Source organism: Rhinolophus sinicus, chromosome 12 (genome assembly GCF_057876585.1).
Source record: "Rhinolophus sinicus isolate RSI-liver-muscle chromosome 12, RSI-T2T, whole genome shotgun sequence".
NCBI lineage: Eukaryota > Metazoa > Chordata > Mammalia > Chiroptera > Rhinolophidae > Rhinolophus > Rhinolophus sinicus.
Window position 1 is genome coordinate 1,174,278 of NC_142512.1, and position 19,609 is coordinate 1,193,886.

The 19,609-nt window shown below is 69.5% G+C and overlaps 10 pseudogenes; all 10 read right to left on the reverse strand.

Moving 5' to 3' along the window:
* Positions 1 to 26: 26 nt before the first annotated feature.
* Positions 27 to 146, reverse strand: LOC148756374 (5S ribosomal RNA; annotated as a pseudogene).
* Positions 147 to 2,194: 2,048 nt separating this feature from the next.
* Positions 2,195 to 2,314, reverse strand: LOC148756375 (5S ribosomal RNA; annotated as a pseudogene).
* A 1,622-nt stretch (positions 2,315 to 3,936) lies between these two features.
* LOC148756376 (5S ribosomal RNA) lies at positions 3,937 to 4,056 on the reverse strand (annotated as a pseudogene).
* Positions 4,057 to 6,386: 2,330 nt separating this feature from the next.
* Positions 6,387 to 6,506, reverse strand: LOC148756377 (5S ribosomal RNA; annotated as a pseudogene).
* Positions 6,507 to 8,554: 2,048 nt separating this feature from the next.
* Positions 8,555 to 8,674, reverse strand: LOC148756378 (5S ribosomal RNA; annotated as a pseudogene).
* Positions 8,675 to 10,281: 1,607 nt separating this feature from the next.
* On the reverse strand, positions 10,282 to 10,401 carry LOC148756379 (5S ribosomal RNA; annotated as a pseudogene).
* Positions 10,402 to 12,731: 2,330 nt separating this feature from the next.
* On the reverse strand, positions 12,732 to 12,851 carry LOC148756380 (5S ribosomal RNA; annotated as a pseudogene).
* A 2,048-nt stretch (positions 12,852 to 14,899) lies between these two features.
* Positions 14,900 to 15,019, reverse strand: LOC148756381 (5S ribosomal RNA; annotated as a pseudogene).
* Positions 15,020 to 16,641: 1,622 nt separating this feature from the next.
* On the reverse strand, positions 16,642 to 16,761 carry LOC148756382 (5S ribosomal RNA; annotated as a pseudogene).
* A 2,330-nt stretch (positions 16,762 to 19,091) lies between these two features.
* On the reverse strand, positions 19,092 to 19,211 carry LOC148756383 (5S ribosomal RNA; annotated as a pseudogene).
* Between the last annotated feature and the right edge of the window lie 398 nt (positions 19,212 to 19,609).

The window sequence follows — 19,609 nt, forward strand, 5'->3', positions numbered from 1 at the left end:
CGGGGCGGCGGCGCAAAAGGAGAGGCGAGCAAAAGCCTGCAGCTATTCCCAGGCGGTCTCCCATCCAAGTACTAACCAGGCCCCTCCCTGCTTAGCTCCCGAGATCAGAGGAGATCGGGCGCGTTCAGGGTGGTATGGCCGTAGACGCTGGGACCCGGCTCCCCGCGCCCCAAGAGCCTGCTCCCGGCCTGCCTCTGACCGCGCGCCGTGCTGCTGGGCCGCTAGGGTGGCGAGCACGTCTGCCTGAGCGCCTGCCGCCCGCTCCCCGCCTCCTCCGGACGCCGCTGGTGTGGGCGACGGGCTACTCCTGGCCCGCAGCGAGGCCCCTTCGCGCCCCCCAGTGGCTCCACGGGCCTCTGTCACTTCCCTGACTGTGACATATGTCTGGGCGCCCTGGCATCCTGGGCCTCCCCAGGCCCCGAAGGGCTTTCACCCCGCCCCCCTACCCCAACCCCTCTCATCTCCCCCCAGCCCCACAACCGCACACCCCCCTTGCTGCTGTGCTGTCCCCACCTCTCAGGGCCACCGAGGGGGTCGCAGGGTCCTCTCAGTCCCCTCCGGCCCTAGGGACGTGCAACCCAGGCCCTGGCCCTGACCGGACCCATCCACAGGCCCAAAGCCAGGGAGAGCCACCCGCGCCACCAGGGTGCAGCATCTCCAGTCTGCAGCCACCCTTCGTCACAAGCCTTCAGTCTGGGCCCTGGAACCCTCGTCAGCGACCGGAGCCCCGCCCGATGTCCGGTCCCTTCACTGTCTACACGTCACCTCTCCTGACCCAGGGAGGTGAGAGAGAGGATGAGAGAAGGCCAGAGACGGAGCAAGAGAGAGGCGGAGAGAGACAGACGGGGACTGTGGGGACAGACTCGCAGAGAGCACTCTCCAGGCTCTGGGCCTCGCGTGGAGGGGTGCTGCTTGGGGGCTGCATGGTCATCAGCTGTGACCGCTTGGCCATCAGCTGTTGCCAGTTGGCCACTGGCCACCGGAGGAGCTGCGGTGGCCAAGCTAGGAAGCGCGGATGGTGGACTGCAAATTGCAGAGGGGCGCGGATTGCAGTGGGCCCGCTTGGCGGGTCGACGGGCGGTGTGTCGGTGGGTTGGCAGAGAAGCGGCCGACAGGTTGGGGATCGGGCGGCTCCGGCTTGCCGTGTCTCCGAGCCAGCCGCCCGTGAGACATAGTGCTATGAGCCCCCTATCCGTGGCTCTGTTGGTGTTCCCTCTTGGCCTCGCCATATCCTGCGTTCTTGTGCGGGCAGAGGGACTAGAGTCCCCGCAGGACAGGGACCGACAGAGAGAACGGGAGGAGGAGAAAGAGGGAGCGAGATCGAAATATACACCTATATGTACCTGTATGTACCTAGACATACAGAGAGACATGGACAGAGACAGAGAAAGAGGGGGCTGGCACGCGGGGAGAGAGCTCCTGAGCCAGAGCCAGAGCCCAACAGGCACGTCACAGAGCCAGAGAGACATGGGGTGGGGGAGGGGGGAGGGACGCACAAGCGGGCACACGGACTGGGACAGACGCACTGACGCTGCTTTGAAGTGGCAGCTTCTCAACCGAAGTGTGGTCATGCCCGTGGCTGGGCTCCACTAAGGAGGCAGTGCCCGGGCATTGAAAGTCACCCTTGAAGCCCCCGGGCCGGGCGGGAGGGCCAGTGGGCTCCGAGCCCCGCCCAGGAACCCCCCGCCCCGCGGGAGGAGAGTGGCAGCCCACAGGCACCCTGGTTGAGAGTGTTGTGTGCCTGCGTGCCTGCACTTCCCCTTGTGGTGGTCTCTCCTGGAGTCCGAGGGCGTGCGGTGTGTTGGGGTGCTGCTCCCTCAGTCCCCTGCTTTGTCCCGGCTCTTTGTACCCTGTGTGTTGGGGCCACTGCGGGAAGGGAGGGTTCCTGGCTCTTGTGGGCGATGGGAGGGGGCGCGCGGGGGTGTGGGGAGAGGTGCCTGCCGGCGGAGACACAGGCTCGGCTAACTGCTGCTGGCTGACTGCCTGCCTCAGCGAAGAGGACTAAGAAGAGGGTGTGGGGGTGAGCCCTGGCCGACGGGCCTGGTGTGCGGCCGGGGCTGCCAGCTTGTAGCGCCGGGTGGCTGACCGGCCTCTGGCCAGGGGGAACTTCGGCTGGATGGGCGGCTGCAGAGGGGCAAGGGGCGGCAGGGGTTCGGAGGGAGCCACGCAGGGGCGGCGGCGCAAAAGGAGAGGCGAGCAAAAGCCTACAGGTATTCCCAGGCGGTCTCCCATCCAAGCACTAACCAGGCCCCTCCCTGCTTAGCTCCCGAGATCAGAGGAGATCGGGCGCGTTCAGGGTGGTATGGCCATAGACGATGGGACTCGGCTCCCCGCGCCCCAAGAGCCTGCTCCCGGCCTGCCTCGTGAGCGCCCGCCATGCAGATGCGCGGCTCCGGTGGCGAGCATCGACCTGCTGGCCGGCTCTGCCAGCACCGCGTCCCCCCCCCCCCAGTCCGGCTCCCCGCCTCTTCCGAATGCCCCTGGCGTGGGCGGCGGGCTACTCCTGGCCGGCAGCGAGGCCCCTTCGCGCCACCCGAGGCTCCATGGGACACTGCCACTTCCCTGATGGTGCCAGAAGTCGTGGAACTCTGGCATCCTGGGACTCCCCGGACCCAGACCGCCATACACCCCGCCCCCCTACCGCCACCAGGTTTACCAACAACCGCACCCCCAAGGCTGGGGGAGGCCTGCACCAGCAGGCAACCCTGGGCTTGGGAGTTGTGGGAGGACCCCGCGGCGGCGGCTTGGGCGGCTGCGGAGGGGGGGGGGCTGCGGCGGCGGCGGCGGCGGCGGCGGCGGCGGCGGCAGCAGCGGCGGCGGGGGACGCGGCGGAGGCGAGGGAGGGTGGGGAGGTAGGCGATGGCAACCGCGAGGATGGCGCCAGGGCGGCGATGGCGGTGGCGACAATGGGGGCTTTGACGGTGGGCGCTGGGGCACGGGGGTCGATGGCGGCGGCGGCGGCGGCGGCGGCGGCGGCGGCGGCGGCGGCGGCGGCGGAGGAGGCCGGGAGAGCAGAGGCGGGAGATTGAGGGAGTATGGCGATGGTGGCGGCGGAGGGCCTGGGGCGGGGGCGGGGGAGATGGCGGTGCAGGAGGCGGGGAGAGCAGAGGAGGGAGATTGAGGGAGTGCGGCAATGGCGGCAGCGGGGGCGGGGGTGGGGAAGAGGGCAGCACTGGCGGCGGGGGTGGGGAGCGCGGTGCTGGCGGCCGAGGGGGGGAGAGCAGAGGAGGGAGTTTGAGGGAGTACGGCGATGGCGGCAGCGGGGGCGGGGAGGGGGCGAGGGCAGCGCTGGCGGAGGGGGTGGGGAGCGCGGTGATCGCGGCGGCGGCGGCGGGAGAAGCGGGGGCTGATCGCGAGCAGCGATGGCGGCGGCGGCGGCGGCGGCGTCGGCTGCGGCGCGGGAGGGTTGCGAGGTCGGCGATGGAGGCGGCGGCAGCGTTGGGGGCTGTGTCGGCGGGCGCTGGGCGCGGGGAGGGTTGGCGCCGGCGGCGGCGGTAGCGGGGAAGAGGGCGGTGCTGGCGGCGGAGGAGGGGAGAGCAGAGGCGGGAGATTGAAGCAGTACAGCCATGGCGGTGGCGAGGGCGGGGGCAGGGGTGAGGTCAGCGCTGGAGGGGGGTGTGGGGAGCGCGGTGATGGCGGCGGATTAGGCGGTGGCGGCGGGGGCGAGGGCAGCGCTGTTGGCGGTGGCGGCGATCGAAGGTCGGCGAAGGGATCGAGATGACAGCCTCCGGGACTGAAGAGGACTGAGAAGAGGGTGTGCGGGGGAGCCCTGGCCGACGGGCCTGGTGTGCGGCCGGGGCTGCCAGCTTGTAGTGCCTGGCGGCTAACCCTCTGCTGGTCAGGGGGGCCTTCGGCTGGCTGGGCGGCTGCAGAGAGGCAAGGGGCGGCAGGGGTTCGGAGGGAGCCACGCCGGGGCCGCGGCGCAAAAGGAGAGGCGAGCAAAAGCCTGCAGCTATTCCCAGGCGGTCTCCCATCCAAGTACTAACCAGGCCCCTCCCTGCTTAGCTCCCGAGATCAGACGAGATCTGGCGCGTGCAGGGTGGTGTGGCCTTAGGCGCTGGGACCCGGCTCCCGGCACTCCAAGAGCCTGCTCCCGACCTGCTTCTGAGCGCACGCCATGCTGCTGGGCCGCTCGGGTGGCGAGCATGTCTGCCCGAGCGCCTCCCGCCAGCTCCCCGCCTCCTCCAGACGCCGCTGGTGTGGGCGACGGGCTCCTCCTGGCCCGCAGCGAGGCCCCTTCGCGCCCCCCAGTGGCTCTAACGGGCCTCTGTCACTTCCCTGACTGTGACATATGTCTGGGCGCCCTGGCATCCTGGGCCTCCCCAGGCCCCGAAGGGCTTTTACCCCGCCCCCCTACCCCAACCCCTCTCATCTCCCCCCAGCCCCACAACCGCACACCCCCCTTGCTGCTGTGCTGTCCCCACCTCTCAGGGCCACCGAGGGGGTCGCAGGGTCCTCTCAGTCCCCTCCACCCTAGGGACGTGCAACCCAGGCCCTGGCCCTGGCCGGCCCCACCCACTGGCCCAAAGCCAGGGAGAGCCACCCGCCACCAGGGGGCAGCACCTCCAGTCTGCCGCCACCCTTCCTCACACAGCCTTCTTTCTGGGTTCTCGCCCCTCGTCAGCGACCGGCGTCCCGCCCGATCACTGTTCACTTCACTGGCTACACGTCACCTCTCCTGACCCAGGGAGGTGAGAGAGAGGATGAGAGAAGGCCAGAGACGGAGCAAGAGAGAGGCGGAGAGAGACAGACGGGGACTGTGCGGACAGACTCGCAGAGAGCACTCTCCAGGCTCTGGGCCTCGCGTGGAGGGGTGCTGCGTGCGGGCTGCATGGATATCAGCTGTGACCGCTTGGCCATCAGCTGTTGCCAGTTGGCCATTGGCCACCGGCAGAGCTGCGGTGGCCAAGCTAGGAAGCGCGGATTGTGGACTGCAAATTGCAGAGGGGCGCGGACTGCAGTTGGCCGGCTTGGTGGGTCGGTAGGTTGGTGGGTCTGTTGGTTGGCAGAGAATCGGCCGGCAGGCTGGGGATCGGGCGGCTCCGGCTTGCCGAGTCTCCAAGCCAGCCGCCCGTGAGACATGGTGCTATGAGCCCCCTATCCGTGGTCTGTTGGTGTTCCCTCTTGGCCTCGCCAAATCCTGCATTCTTGTGCGGGCAGAGGGGCTAGAGTCCCCGCAGGACAGGGACAGACAGACAGAACGGGAGGAGGAGTAAGAGGGAGCGAGATGGAAATATGCTCGTATATGTACATGTATGTATCTAGACATACAGAGAGACATGGACAGAGACAGAGAAAGAGGGGGCTGGCACGCGGGGAGAGAGTTCCTGAGCCAGAGCCAGAGCCCAACAGGCACGTCACAGAGCCCGACGGATATGGGGTGGGGGAGGGTGTGAGGGACGCACAGGCGGGCACACGGACTGTTACAGACGCACTGAGGCTGTGTTGAAGTGGCAGCTCCTCCACCGGAGTGTGGTCGTGCCCGGGGCTGGGCTCCGCTAAGGAGGCATTGCCCTGGCGTTGGCAGTCACCATTGAAGCCTCCGGGGCGGGCCGCCAGGGTCTCCGGAGGGCCTGTGGTCTCTGAGCCCCGCCCAGGCACCCGCCCGCGGGAGGAGAGTGGCAGCCCCCAGGCACCCTGGTTGTGAGGGTTGTGCGCCTGCGTGCCTGCTCTGCCCTTGTGGTGGTCTCCCCCGGAGTCGATGGCGCGTGGTGTGTTGGGGTGCTGCTCCCGCCGTCCCCTGGTTTGTCCCGGCTCTTTGTGCCCTGTGTTTCAGGGACACCGTGGCCGGCGGGAAGGGAGGGCTCCTGGCTCTTGTGGGAGACGGGAGGGGCGCGCGGGGGTGTGGGGCGAGGTGCCTGCCAGCGGAGACAGAAGACTCCGGTGGGGCGGGGCGGGTGGGCGTCCCGTTTGCCCGAGGACACGCCGATCCTGTGTGTCGGGTCCCGGGGGCAGGCGCAGGGATGGGCGTGCCCTGGGCTCGGGCCGAGGTGCAAAGCACCGGCACGTCCTGGGATGGAGAGAGCCTGGTGGAGGCCTGCGCCGGCAGGCAGCCCTGGGCTTGGGCGTTGGGGGTTGCGGCGGCGGCAGGGTCGGGGAGCGAGAGGGAGCCCTGCGATGGCGGTGGCGGCGGCGGCGGCGACCGAGACGCGGCTGACTGCTGCAGGCTGACGGCCTGCCTCGGCGAAGAGCACTAAGAAGAGGGAGTGGGGGGGAGCCCTGGCCGACAGGCCTGGTGTGCGGCCGGGGATGCGAGCTTGTAGTGCCGGGCGACTGACCCTCCTCTGGCCAGGGGGACCTTCGGCTGCCTGGGCGGCTGCAGAGGGGCAAAGGGCGGCAGGGGTTCGGAGGGAGCCACGCCGGGGCGGCGGCGCAAAAGGAGAGGCGAGCAAAAGCCTGCAGCTATTCCCAGGCGGTCTCCCATCCAAGTACTAACCAGGCCCCTCCCTGCTTAGCTCCCGAGATCAGAGGAGATCGGGCGCGTTCAGGGTGGTATGGCCGTAGACGCTGGGACCCGGCTCCCCGCGCCCCAAGAGCCTGCTCCCGGCCTGCCTCTGACCGCGCGCCGTGCTGCTGGGCCGCTAGGGTGGCGAGCACGTCTGCCTGAGCGCCTGCCGCCCGCTCCCCGCCTCCTCCGGACGCCGCTGGTGTGGGCGACGGGCTACTCCTGGCCCGCAGCGAGGCCCCTTCGCGCCCCCCAGTGGCTCCACGGGCCTCTGTCACTTCCCTGACTGTGACATATGTCTGGGCGCCCTGGCATCCTGGGCCTCCCCAGGCCCCGAAGGGCTTTCACCCCGCCCCCCTACCCCAACCCCTCTCATCTCCCCCCAGCCCCACAACCGCACACCCCCCTTGCTGCTGTGCTGTCCCCACCTCTCAGGGCCACCGAGGGGGTCGCAGGGTCCTCTCAGTCCCCTCCGGCCCTAGGGACGTGCAACCCAGGCCCTGGCCCTGACCGGACCCATCCACAGGCCCAAAGCCAGGGAGAGCCACCCGCGCCACCAGGGTGCAGCATCTCCAGTCTGCAGCCACCCTTCGTCACAAGCCTTCAGTCTGGGCCCTGGAACCCTCGTCAGCGACCGGAGCCCCGCCCGATGTCCGGTCCCTTCACTGTCTACACGTCACCTCTCCTGACCCAGGGAGGTGAGAGAGAGGATGAGAGAAGGCCAGAGACGGAGCAAGAGAGAGGCGGAGAGAGACAGACGGGGACTGTGGGGACAGACTCGCAGAGAGCACTCTCCAGGCTCTGGGCCTCGCGTGGAGGGGTGCTGCTTGGGGGCTGCATGGTCATCAGCTGTGACCGCTTGGCCATCAGCTGTTGCCAGTTGGCCACTGGCCACCGGAGGAGCTGCGGTGGCCAAGCTAGGAAGCGCGGATGGTGGACTGCAAATTGCAGAGGGGCGCGGATTGCAGTGGGCCCGCTTGGCGGGTCGACGGGCGGTGTGTCGGTGGGTTGGCAGAGAAGCGGCCGACAGGTTGGGGATCGGGCGGCTCCGGCTTGCCGTGTCTCCGAGCCAGCCGCCCGTGAGACATAGTGCTATGAGCCCCCTATCCGTGGCTCTGTTGGTGTTCCCTCTTGGCCTCGCCATATCCTGCGTTCTTGTGCGGGCAGAGGGACTAGAGTCCCCGCAGGACAGGGACCGACAGAGAGAACGGGAGGAGGAGAAAGAGGGAGCGAGATCGAAATATACACCTATATGTACCTGTATGTACCTAGACATACAGAGAGACATGGACAGAGACAGAGAAAGAGGGGGCTGGCACGCGGGGAGAGAGCTCCTGAGCCAGAGCCAGAGCCCAACAGGCACGTCACAGAGCCAGAGAGACATGGGGTGGGGGAGGGGGGAGGGACGCACAAGCGGGCACACGGACTGGGACAGACGCACTGACGCTGCTTTGAAGTGGCAGCTTCTCAACCGAAGTGTGGTCATGCCCGTGGCTGGGCTCCACTAAGGAGGCAGTGCCCGGGCATTGAAAGTCACCCTTGAAGCCCCCGGGCCGGGCGGGAGGGCCAGTGGGCTCCGAGCCCCGCCCAGGAACCCCCCGCCCCGCGGGAGGAGAGTGGCAGCCCACAGGCACCCTGGTTGAGAGTGTTGTGTGCCTGCGTGCCTGCACTTCCCCTTGTGGTGGTCTCTCCTGGAGTCCGAGGGCGTGCGGTGTGTTGGGGTGCTGCTCCCTCAGTCCCCTGCTTTGTCCCGGCTCTTTGTACCCTGTGTGTTGGGGCCACTGCGGGAAGGGAGGGTTCCTGGCTCTTGTGGGCGATGGGAGGGGGCGCGCGGGGGTGTGGGGAGAGGTGCCTGCCGGCGGAGACACAGGCTCGGCTAACTGCTGCTGGCTGACTGCCTGCCTCAGCGAAGAGGACTAAGAAGAGGGTGTGGGGGTGAGCCCTGGCCGACGGGCCTGGTGTGCGGCCGGGGCTGCCAGCTTGTAGCGCCGGGTGGCTGACCGGCCTCTGGCCAGGGGGAACTTCGGCTGGATGGGCGGCTGCAGAGGGGCAAGGGGCGGCAGGGGTTCGGAGGGAGCCACGCAGGGGCGGCGGCGCAAAAGGAGAGGCGAGCAAAAGCCTACAGGTATTCCCAGGCGGTCTCCCATCCAAGCACTAACCAGGCCCCTCCCTGCTTAGCTCCCGAGATCAGAGGAGATCGGGCGCGTTCAGGGTGGTATGGCCATAGACGATGGGACTCGGCTCCCCGCGCCCCAAGAGCCTGCTCCCGGCCTGCCTCGTGAGCGCCCGCCATGCAGATGCGCGGCTCCGGTGGCGAGCATCGACCTGCTGGCCGGCTCTGCCAGCACCGCGTCCCCCCCCCCCCAGTCCGGCTCCCCGCCTCTTCCGAATGCCCCTGGCGTGGGCGGCGGGCTACTCCTGGCCGGCAGCGAGGCCCCTTCGCGCCACCCGAGGCTCCATGGGACACTGCCACTTCCCTGATGGTGCCAGAAGTCGTGGAACTCTGGCATCCTGGGACTCCCCGGACCCAGACCGCCATACACCCCGCCCCCCTACCGCCACCAGGTTTACCAACAACCGCACCCCCAAGGCTGGGGGAGGCCTGCACCAGCAGGCAACCCTGGGCTTGGGAGTTGTGGGAGGACCCCGCGGCGGCGGCTTGGGCGGCTGCGGAGGGGGGGGGGCTGCGGCGGCGGCGGCGGCGGCGGCGGCGGCGGCAGCAGCGGCGGCGGGGGACGCGGCGGAGGCGAGGGAGGGTGGGGAGGTAGGCGATGGCAACCGCGAGGATGGCGCCAGGGCGGCGATGGCGGTGGCGACAATGGGGGCTTTGACGGTGGGCGCTGGGGCACGGGGGTCGATGGCGGCGGCGGCGGCGGCGGCGGCGGCGGCGGCGGAGGAGGCCGGGAGAGCAGAGGCGGGAGATTGAGGGAGTATGGCGATGGTGGCGGCGGCGGGCCTGGGGCGGGGGCGGGGGAGATGGCGGTGCAGGAGGCGGGGAGAGCAGAGGAGGGAGATTGAGGGAGTGCGGCAATGGCGGCAGCGGGGGCGGGGGTGGGGAAGAGGGCAGCACTGGCGGCGGGGGTGGGGAGCGCGGTGCTGGCGGCCGAGGGGGGGAGAGCAGAGGAGGGAGATTGAGGGAGTGCGGCGATGGCGGCAGCGGGGGCGGGGAGGGGGCGAGGGCAGCGCTGGCGGAGGGGGTGGGGAGCGCGGTGATCGCGGCGGCGGCGGCGGCGGGAGAAGCGGGGGCTGATCGCGAGCAGCGATGGCGGCGGCGGCGGCGGCGGCGTCGGCTGCGGCGCGGGAGGGTTGCGAGGTCGGCGATGGAGGCGGCGGCAGCGTTGGGGGCTGTGTCGGCGGGCGCTGGGCGCGGGGAGGGTTGGCGCCGGCGGCGGCGGTAGCGGGGAAGAGGGCGGTGCTGGCGGCGGAGGAGGGGAGAGCAGAGGCGGGAGATTGAAGCAGTACAGCCATGGCGGTGGCGAGGGCGGGGGCAGGGGTGAGGTCAGCGCTGGAGGGGGGTGTGGGGAGCGCGGTGATGGCGGCGGATTAGGCGGTGGCGGCGGGGGCGAGGGCAGCGCTGTTGGCGGTGGCGGCGATCGAAGGTCGGCGAAGGGATCGAGATGACAGCCTCCGGGACTGAAGAGGACTGAGAAGAGGGTGTGCGGGGGAGCCCTGGCCGACGGGCCTGGTGTGCGGCCGGGGCTGCCAGCTTGTAGTGCCTGGCGGCTAACCCTCTGCTGGTCAGGGGGGCCTTCGGCTGGCTGGGCGGCTGCAGAGAGGCAAGGGGCGGCAGGGGTTCGGAGGGAGCCACGCCGGGGCCGCGGCGCAAAAGGAGAGGCGAGCAAAAGCCTGCAGCTATTCCCAGGCGGTCTCCCATCCAAGTACTAACCAGGCCCCTCCCTGCTTAGCTCCCGAGATCAGACGAGATCTGGCGCGTGCAGGGTGGTGTGGCCTTAGGCGCTGGGACCCGGCTCCCGGCACTCCAAGAGCCTGCTCCCGACCTGCTTCTGAGCGCACGCCATGCTGCTGGGCCGCTCGGGTGGCGAGCATGTCTGCCCGAGCGCCTCCCGCCAGCTCCCCGCCTCCTCCAGACGCCGCTGGTGTGGGCGACGGGCTCCTCCTGGCCCGCAGCGAGGCCCCTTCGCGCCCCCCAGTGGCTCTAACGGGCCTCTGTCACTTCCCTGACTGTGACATATGTCTGGGCGCCCTGGCATCCTGGGCCTCCCCAGGCCCCGAAGGGCTTTCACCCCGCCCCCCTACCCCAACCCCTCTCATCTCCCCCCAGCCCCACAACCGCACACCCCCCTTGCTGCTGTGCTGTCCCCACCTCTCAGGGCCACCGAGGGGGTCGCAGGGTCCTCTCAGTCCCCTCCACCCTAGGGACGTGCAACCCAGGCCCTGGCCCTGGCCGGCCCCACCCACTGGCCCAAAGCCAGGGAGAGCCACCCGCCACCAGGGGGCAGCACCTCCAGTCTGCCGCCACCCTTCCTCACACAGCCTTCTTTCTGGGTTCTCGCCCCTCGTCAGCGACCGGCGTCCCGCCCGATCACTGTTCACTTCACTGGCTACACGTCACCTCTCCTGACCCAGGGAGGTGAGAGAGAGGATGAGAGAAGGCCAGAGACGGAGCAAGAGAGAGGCGGAGAGAGACAGACGGGGACTGTGCGGACAGACTCGCAGAGAGCACTCTCCAGGCTCTGGGCCTCGCGTGGAGGGGTGCTGCGTGCGGGCTGCATGGATATCAGCTGTGACCGCTTGGCCATCAGCTGTTGCCAGTTGGCCATTGGCCACCGGCAGAGCTGCGGTGGCCAAGCTAGGAAGCGCGGATTGTGGACTGCAAATTGCAGAGGGGCGCGGACTGCAGTTGGCCGGCTTGGTGGGTCGGTAGGTTGGTGGGTCTGTTGGTTGGCAGAGAATCGGCCGGCAGGCTGGGGATCGGGCGGCTCCGGCTTGCCGAGTCTCCAAGCCAGCCGCCCGTGAGACATGGTGCTATGAGCCCCCTATCCGTGGTCTGTTGGTGTTCCCTCTTGGCCTCGCCAAATCCTGCATTCTTGTGCGGGCAGAGGGGCTAGAGTCCCCGCAGGACAGGGACAGACAGACAGAACGGGAGGAGGAGTAAGAGGGAGCGAGATGGAAATATGCTCGTATATGTACATGTATGTATCTAGACATACAGAGAGACATGGACAGAGACAGAGAAAGAGGGGGCTGGCACGCGGGGAGAGAGTTCCTGAGCCAGAGCCAGAGCCCAACAGGCACGTCACAGAGCCCGACGGATATGGGGTGGGGGAGGGTGTGAGGGACGCACAGGCGGGCACACGGACTGTTACAGACGCACTGAGGCTGTGTTGAAGTGGCAGCTCCTCCACCGGAGTGTGGTCGTGCCCGGGGCTGGGCTCCGCTAAGGAGGCATTGCCCTGGCGTTGGCAGTCACCATTGAAGCCTCCGGGGCGGGCCGCCAGGGTCTCCGGAGGGCCTGTGGTCTCTGAGCCCCGCCCAGGCACCCGCCCGCGGGAGGAGAGTGGCAGCCCCCAGGCACCCTGGTTGTGAGGGTTGTGCGCCTGCGTGCCTGCTCTGCCCTTGTGGTGGTCTCCCCCGGAGTCGATGGCGCGTGGTGTGTTGGGGTGCTGCTCCCGCCGTCCCCTGGTTTGTCCCGGCTCTTTGTGCCCTGTGTTTCAGGGACACCGTGGCCGGCGGGAAGGGAGGGCTCCTGGCTCTTGTGGGAGACGGGAGGGGCGCGCGGGGGTGTGGGGCGAGGTGCCTGCCAGCGGAGACAGAAGACTCCGGTGGGGCGGGGCGGGTGGGCGTCCCGTTTGCCCGAGGACACGCCGATCCTGTGTGTCGGGTCCCGGGGGCAGGCGCAGGGATGGGCGTGCCCTGGGCTCGGGCCGAGGTGCAAAGCACCGGCACGTCCTGGGATGGAGAGAGCCTGGTGGAGGCCTGCGCCGGCAGGCAGCCCTGGGCTTGGGCGTTGGGGGTTGCGGCGGCGGCAGGGTCGGGGAGCGAGAGGGAGCCCTGCGATGGCGGTGGCGGCGGCGGCGGCGACCGAGACGCGGCTGACTGCTGCAGGCTGACGGCCTGCCTCGGCGAAGAGCACTAAGAAGAGGGAGTGGGGGGGAGCCCTGGCCGACAGGCCTGGTGTGCGGCCGGGGATGCGAGCTTGTAGTGCCGGGCGACTGACCCTCCTCTGGCCAGGGGGACCTTCGGCTGCCTGGGCGGCTGCAGAGGGGCAAAGGGCGGCAGGGGTTCGGAGGGAGCCACGCCGGGGCGGCGGCGCAAAAGGAGAGGCGAGCAAAAGCCTGCAGCTATTCCCAGGCGGTCTCCCATCCAAGTACTAACCAGGCCCCTCCCTGCTTAGCTCCCGAGATCAGAGGAGATCGGGCGCGTTCAGGGTGGTATGGCCGTAGACGCTGGGACCCGGCTCCCCGCGCCCCAAGAGCCTGCTCCCGGCCTGCCTCTGACCGCGCGCCGTGCTGCTGGGCCGCTAGGGTGGCGAGCACGTCTGCCTGAGCGCCTGCCGCCCGCTCCCCGCCTCCTCCGGACGCCGCTGGTGTGGGCGACGGGCTACTCCTGGCCCGCAGCGAGGCCCCTTCGCGCCCCCCAGTGGCTCCACGGGCCTCTGTCACTTCCCTGACTGTGACATATGTCTGGGCGCCCTGGCATCCTGGGCCTCCCCAGGCCCCGAAGGGCTTTCACCCCGCCCCCCTACCCCAACCCCTCTCATCTCCCCCCAGCCCCACAACCGCACACCCCCCTTGCTGCTGTGCTGTCCCCACCTCTCAGGGCCACCGAGGGGGTCGCAGGGTCCTCTCAGTCCCCTCCGGCCCTAGGGACGTGCAACCCAGGCCCTGGCCCTGACCGGACCCATCCACAGGCCCAAAGCCAGGGAGAGCCACCCGCGCCACCAGGGTGCAGCATCTCCAGTCTGCAGCCACCCTTCGTCACAAGCCTTCAGTCTGGGCCCTGGAACCCTCGTCAGCGACCGGAGCCCCGCCCGATGTCCGGTCCCTTCACTGTCTACACGTCACCTCTCCTGACCCAGGGAGGTGAGAGAGAGGATGAGAGAAGGCCAGAGACGGAGCAAGAGAGAGGCGGAGAGAGACAGACGGGGACTGTGGGGACAGACTCGCAGAGAGCACTCTCCAGGCTCTGGGCCTCGCGTGGAGGGGTGCTGCTTGGGGGCTGCATGGTCATCAGCTGTGACCGCTTGGCCATCAGCTGTTGCCAGTTGGCCACTGGCCACCGGAGGAGCTGCGGTGGCCAAGCTAGGAAGCGCGGATGGTGGACTGCAAATTGCAGAGGGGCGCGGATTGCAGTGGGCCCGCTTGGCGGGTCGACGGGCGGTGTGTCGGTGGGTTGGCAGAGAAGCGGCCGACAGGTTGGGGATCGGGCGGCTCCGGCTTGCCGTGTCTCCGAGCCAGCCGCCCGTGAGACATAGTGCTATGAGCCCCCTATCCGTGGCTCTGTTGGTGTTCCCTCTTGGCCTCGCCATATCCTGCGTTCTTGTGCGGGCAGAGGGACTAGAGTCCCCGCAGGACAGGGACCGACAGAGAGAACGGGAGGAGGAGAAAGAGGGAGCGAGATCGAAATATACACCTATATGTACCTGTATGTACCTAGACATACAGAGAGACATGGACAGAGACAGAGAAAGAGGGGGCTGGCACGCGGGGAGAGAGCTCCTGAGCCAGAGCCAGAGCCCAACAGGCACGTCACAGAGCCAGAGAGACATGGGGTGGGGGAGGGGGGAGGGACGCACAAGCGGGCACACGGACTGGGACAGACGCACTGACGCTGCTTTGAAGTGGCAGCTTCTCAACCGAAGTGTGGTCATGCCCGTGGCTGGGCTCCACTAAGGAGGCAGTGCCCGGGCATTGAAAGTCACCCTTGAAGCCCCCGGGCCGGGCGGGAGGGCCAGTGGGCTCCGAGCCCCGCCCAGGAACCCCCCGCCCCGCGGGAGGAGAGTGGCAGCCCACAGGCACCCTGGTTGAGAGTGTTGTGTGCCTGCGTGCCTGCACTTCCCCTTGTGGTGGTCTCTCCTGGAGTCCGAGGGCGTGCGGTGTGTTGGGGTGCTGCTCCCTCAGTCCCCTGCTTTGTCCCGGCTCTTTGTACCCTGTGTGTTGGGGCCACTGCGGGAAGGGAGGGTTCCTGGCTCTTGTGGGCGATGGGAGGGGGCGCGCGGGGGTGTGGGGAGAGGTGCCTGCCGGCGGAGACACAGGCTCGGCTAACTGCTGCTGGCTGACTGCCTGCCTCAGCGAAGAGGACTAAGAAGAGGGTGTGGGGGTGAGCCCTGGCCGACGGGCCTGGTGTGCGGCCGGGGCTGCCAGCTTGTAGCGCCGGGTGGCTGACCGGCCTCTGGCCAGGGGGAACTTCGGCTGGATGGGCGGCTGCAGAGGGGCAAGGGGCGGCAGGGGTTCGGAGGGAGCCACGCAGGGGCGGCGGCGCAAAAGGAGAGGCGAGCAAAAGCCTACAGGTATTCCCAGGCGGTCTCCCATCCAAGCACTAACCAGGCCCCTCCCTGCTTAGCTCCCGAGATCAGAGGAGATCGGGCGCGTTCAGGGTGGTATGGCCATAGACGATGGGACTCGGCTCCCCGCGCCCCAAGAGCCTGCTCCCGGCCTGCCTCGTGAGCGCCCGCCATGCAGATGCGCGGCTCCGGTGGCGAGCATCGACCTGCTGGCCGGCTCTGCCAGCACCGCGTCCCCCCCCCCCCAGTCCGGCTCCCCGCCTCTTCCGAATGCCCCTGGCGTGGGCGGCGGGCTACTCCTGGCCGGCAGCGAGGCCCCTTCGCGCCACCCGAGGCTCCATGGGACACTGCCACTTCCCTGATGGTGCCAGAAGTCGTGGAACTCTGGCATCCTGGGACTCCCCGGACCCAGACCGCCATACACCCCGCCCCCCTACCGCCACCAGGTTTACCAACAACCGCACCCCCAAGGCTGGGGGAGGCCTGCACCAGCAGGCAACCCTGGGCTTGGGAGTTGTGGGAGGACCCCGCGGCGGCGGCTTGGGCGGCTGCGGAGGGGGGGGGGCTGCGGCGGCGGCGGCGGCGGCGGCGGCGGCGGCAGCAGCGGCGGCGGGGGACGCGGCGGAGGCGAGGGAGGGTGGGGAGGTAGGCGATGGCAACCGCGAGGATGGCGCCAGGGCGGCGATGGCGGTGGCGACAATGGGGGCTTTGACGGTGGGCGCTGGGGCACGGGGGTCGATGGCGGCGGCGGCGGCGGCGGCGGCGGCGGCGGCGGCGGCGGCGGCGGCGGAGGAGGCCGGGAGAGCAGAGGCGGGAGATTGAGGGAGTATGGCGATGGTGGCGGCGGCGGGCCTGGGGCGGGGGCGGGGGAGATGGCGGTGCAGGAGGCGGGGAGAGCAGAGGAGGGAGATTGAGGGAGTGCGGCAATGGCGGCAGCGGGGGCGGGGGTGGGGAAGAGGGCAGCACTGGCGGCGGGGGTGGGGAGCGCGGTGCTGGCGGCCGAGGGGGGGAGAGCAGAGGAGGGAGATTGAGGGAGTGCGGCGATGGCGGCAGCGGGGGCGGGGAGGGGGCGAGGGCAGCGCTGGCGGAGGGGGTGGGGAGCGCGGTGATCGCGGCGGCGGCGGCGGCGGGAGAAGCGGGGGCTGATCGCGAGCAGCGATGGCGGCGGCGGCGGCGGCGGCGTCGGCTGCGGCGCGGGAGGGTTGCGAGGTCGGCGATGGAGGCGGCGGCAGCGTTGGGGGCTGTGTCGGCGGGCGCTGGGCGCGGGGAGGGTTGGCGCCGGCGGCGGCGGTAGCGGGGAAGAGGGCGGTGCTGGCGGCGGAGGAGGGGAGAGCAGAGGCGGGAGATTGAAGCAGTACAGCCATGGCGGTGGCGAGGGCGGGGGCAGGGGTGAGGTCAGCGCTGGAGGGGGGTGTGGGGAGCGCGGTGATGGCGGCGGATTAGGCGGTGGCGGCGGGGGCGAGGGCAGCGCTGTTGGCGGTGGCGGCGATCGAAGGTCGGCGAAGGGATCGAGATGACAGCCTCCGGGACTGAAGAGGACTGAGAAGAGGGTGTGCGGGGGAGCCCTGGCCGACGGGCCTGGTGTGCGGCCGGGGCTGCCAGCTTGTAGTGCCTGGCGGCTAACCCTCTGCTGGTCAGGGGGGCCTTCGGCTGGCTGGGCGGCTGCAGAGAGGCAAGGGGCGGCAGGGGTTCGGAGGGAGCCACGCCGGGGCCGCGGCGCAAAAGGAGAGGCGAGCAAAAGCCTGCAGCTATTCCCAGGCGGTCTCCCATCCAAGTACTAACCAGGCCCCTCCCTGCTTAGCTCCCGAGATCAGACGAGATCTGGCGCGTGCAGGGTGGTGTGGCCTTAGGCGCTGGGACCCGGCTCCCGGCACTCCAAGAGCCTGCTCCCGACCTGCTTCTGAGCGCACGCCATGCTGCTGGGCCGCTCGGGTGGCGAGCATGTCTGCCCGAGCGCCTCCCGCCAGCTCCCCGCCTCCTCCAGACGCCGCTGGTGTGGGCGACGGGCTCCTCCTGGCCCGCAGCGAGGCCCCTTCGCGCCCCCCAGTGGCTCTAACGGGCCTCTGTCACTTCCCTGACTGTGACATATGTCTGGGCGCCCTGGCATCCTGGGCCTCCCCAGGCCCCGAAGGGCTTTCACCCCGCCCCCCTACCCCAACCCCTCTCATCTCCCCCCAGCCCCACAACCGCACACCCCCCTTGCTGCTGTGCTGTCCCCACCTCTCAGGGCCACCGAGGGGGTCGCAGGGTCCTCTCAGTCCCCTCCACCCTAGGGACGTGCAACCCAGGCCCTGGCCCTGGCCGGCCCCACCCACTGGCCCAAAGCCAGGGAGAGCCACCCGCCACCAGGGGGCAGCACCTCCAGTCTGCCGCCACCCTTCCTCACACAGCCTTCTTTCTGGGTTCTCGCCCCTCGTCAGCGACCGGCGTCCCGCCCGATCACTGTTCACTTCACTGGCTACACGTCACCTCTCCTGACCCAGGGAGGTGAGAGAGAGGATGAGAGAAGGCCAGAGACGGAGCAAGAGAGAGGCGGAGAGAGACAGACGGGGACTGTGCGGACAGACTCGCAGAGAGCACTCTCCAGGCTCTGGGCCTCGCGTGGAGGGGTGCTGCGTGCGGGCTGCATGGATATCAGCTGTGACCGCTTGGCCATCAGCTGTTGCCAGTTGGCCATTGGCCACCGGCAGAGCTGCGGTGGCCAAGCTAGGAAGCGCGGATTGTGGACTGCAAATTGCAGAGGGGCGCGGACTGCAGTTGGCCGGCTTGGTGGGTCGGTAGGTTGGTGGGTCTGTTGGTTGGCAGAGAATCGGCCGGCAGGCTGGGGATCGGGCGGCTCCGGCTTGCCGAGTCTCCAAGCCAGCCGCCCGTGAGACATGGTGCTATGAGCCCCCTATCCGTGGTCTGTTGGTGTTCCCTCTTGGCCTCGCCAAATCCTGCATTCTTGTGCGGGCAGAGGGGCTAGAGTCCCCGCAGGACAGGGACAGACAGACAGAACGGGAGGAGGAGTAAGAGGGAGCGAGATGGAAATATGCTCGTATATGTACATGTATGTATCTAGACATACAGAGAGACATGGACAGAGACAGAGAAAGAGGGGGCTGGCACGCGGGGAGAGAGTTCCTGAGCCAGAGCCAGAGCCCAACAGGCACGTCACAGAGCCCGACGGATATGGGGTGGGGGAGGGTGTGAGGGACGCACAGGCGGGCACACGGACTGTTACAGACGCACTGAGGCTGTGTTGAAGTGGCAGCTCCTCCACCGGAGTGTGGTCGTGCCCGGGGCTGGGCTCCGCTAAGGAGGCATTGCCCTGGCGTTGGCAGTCACCATTGAAGCCTCCGGGGCGGGCCGCCAGGGTCTCCGGAGGGCCTGTGGTCTCTGAGCCCCGCCCAGGCACCCGCCCGCGGGAGGAGAGTGGCAGCCCCCAGGCACCCTGGTTGTGAGGGTTGTGCGCCTGCGTGCCTGCTCTGCCCTTGTGGTGGTCTCCCCCGGAGTCGATGGCGCGTGGTGTGTTGGGGTGCTGCTCCCGCCGTCCCCTGGTTTGTCCCGGCTCTTTGTGCCCTGTGTTTCAGGGACACCGTGGCCGGCGGGAAGGGAGGGCTCCTGGCTCTTGTGGGAGACGGGAGGGGCGCGCGGGGGTGTGGGGCGAGGTGCCTGCCAGCGGAGACAGAAGACTCCGGTGGGGCGGGGCGGGTGGGCGTCCCGTTTGCCCGAGGACACGCCGATCCTGTGTGTCGGGTCCCGGGGGCAGGCGCAGGGATGGGCGTGCCCTGGGCTCGGGCCGAGGTGCAAAGCACCGGCACGTCCTGGGATGGAGAGAGCCTGGTGGAGGCCTGCGCCGGCAGGCAGCCCTGGGCTTGGGCGTTGGGGGTTGCGGCGGCGGCAGGGTCGGGGAGCGAGAGGGAGCCCTGCGATGGCGGTGGCGGCGGCGGCGGCGACCGAGACGCGGCTGACTGCTGCAGGCTGACGGCCTGCCTCGGCGAAGAGCACTAAGAAGAGGGAGTGGGGGGGAGCCCTGGCCGACAGGCCTGGTGTGCGGCCGGGGATGCGAGCTTGTAGTGCCGGGCGACTGACCCTCCTCTGGCCAGGGGGACCTTCGGCTGCCTGGGCGGCTGCAGAGGGGCAAAGGGCGGCAGGGGTTCGGAGGGAGCCACGCCGGGGCGGCGGCGCAAAAGGAGAGGCGAGCAAAAGCCTGCAGCTATTCCCAGGCGGTCTCCCATCCAAGTACTAACCAGGCCCCTCCCTGCTTAGCTCCCGAGATCAGAGGAGATCGGGCGCGTTCAGGGTGGTATGGCCGTAGACGCTGGGACCCGGCTCCCCGCGCCCCAAGAGCCTGCTCCCGGCCTGCCTCTGACCGCGCGCCGTGCTGCTGGGCCGCTAGGGTGGCGAGCACGTCTGCCTGAGCGCCTGCCGCCCGCTCCCCGCCTCCTCCGGACGCCGCTGGTGTGGGCGACGGGCTACTCCTGGCCCGCAGCGAGGCCCCTTCGCGCCCCCCAGTGGCTCCACGGGCCTCTGTCACTTCCCTGACTGTGACATATGTCTGGGCGCCCTGGCATCCTGGGCCTCCCCAGGCCCCGAAGGGCTTTCACCCCGCCCCCCTACCCCAACCCCTCTCATCTCCCCCCAGCCCCACAACCGCACACCCCCCTTGCTGCTGTGCTGTCCCCACCTCTCAGGGCCACCGAGGGGGTCGCAGGGTC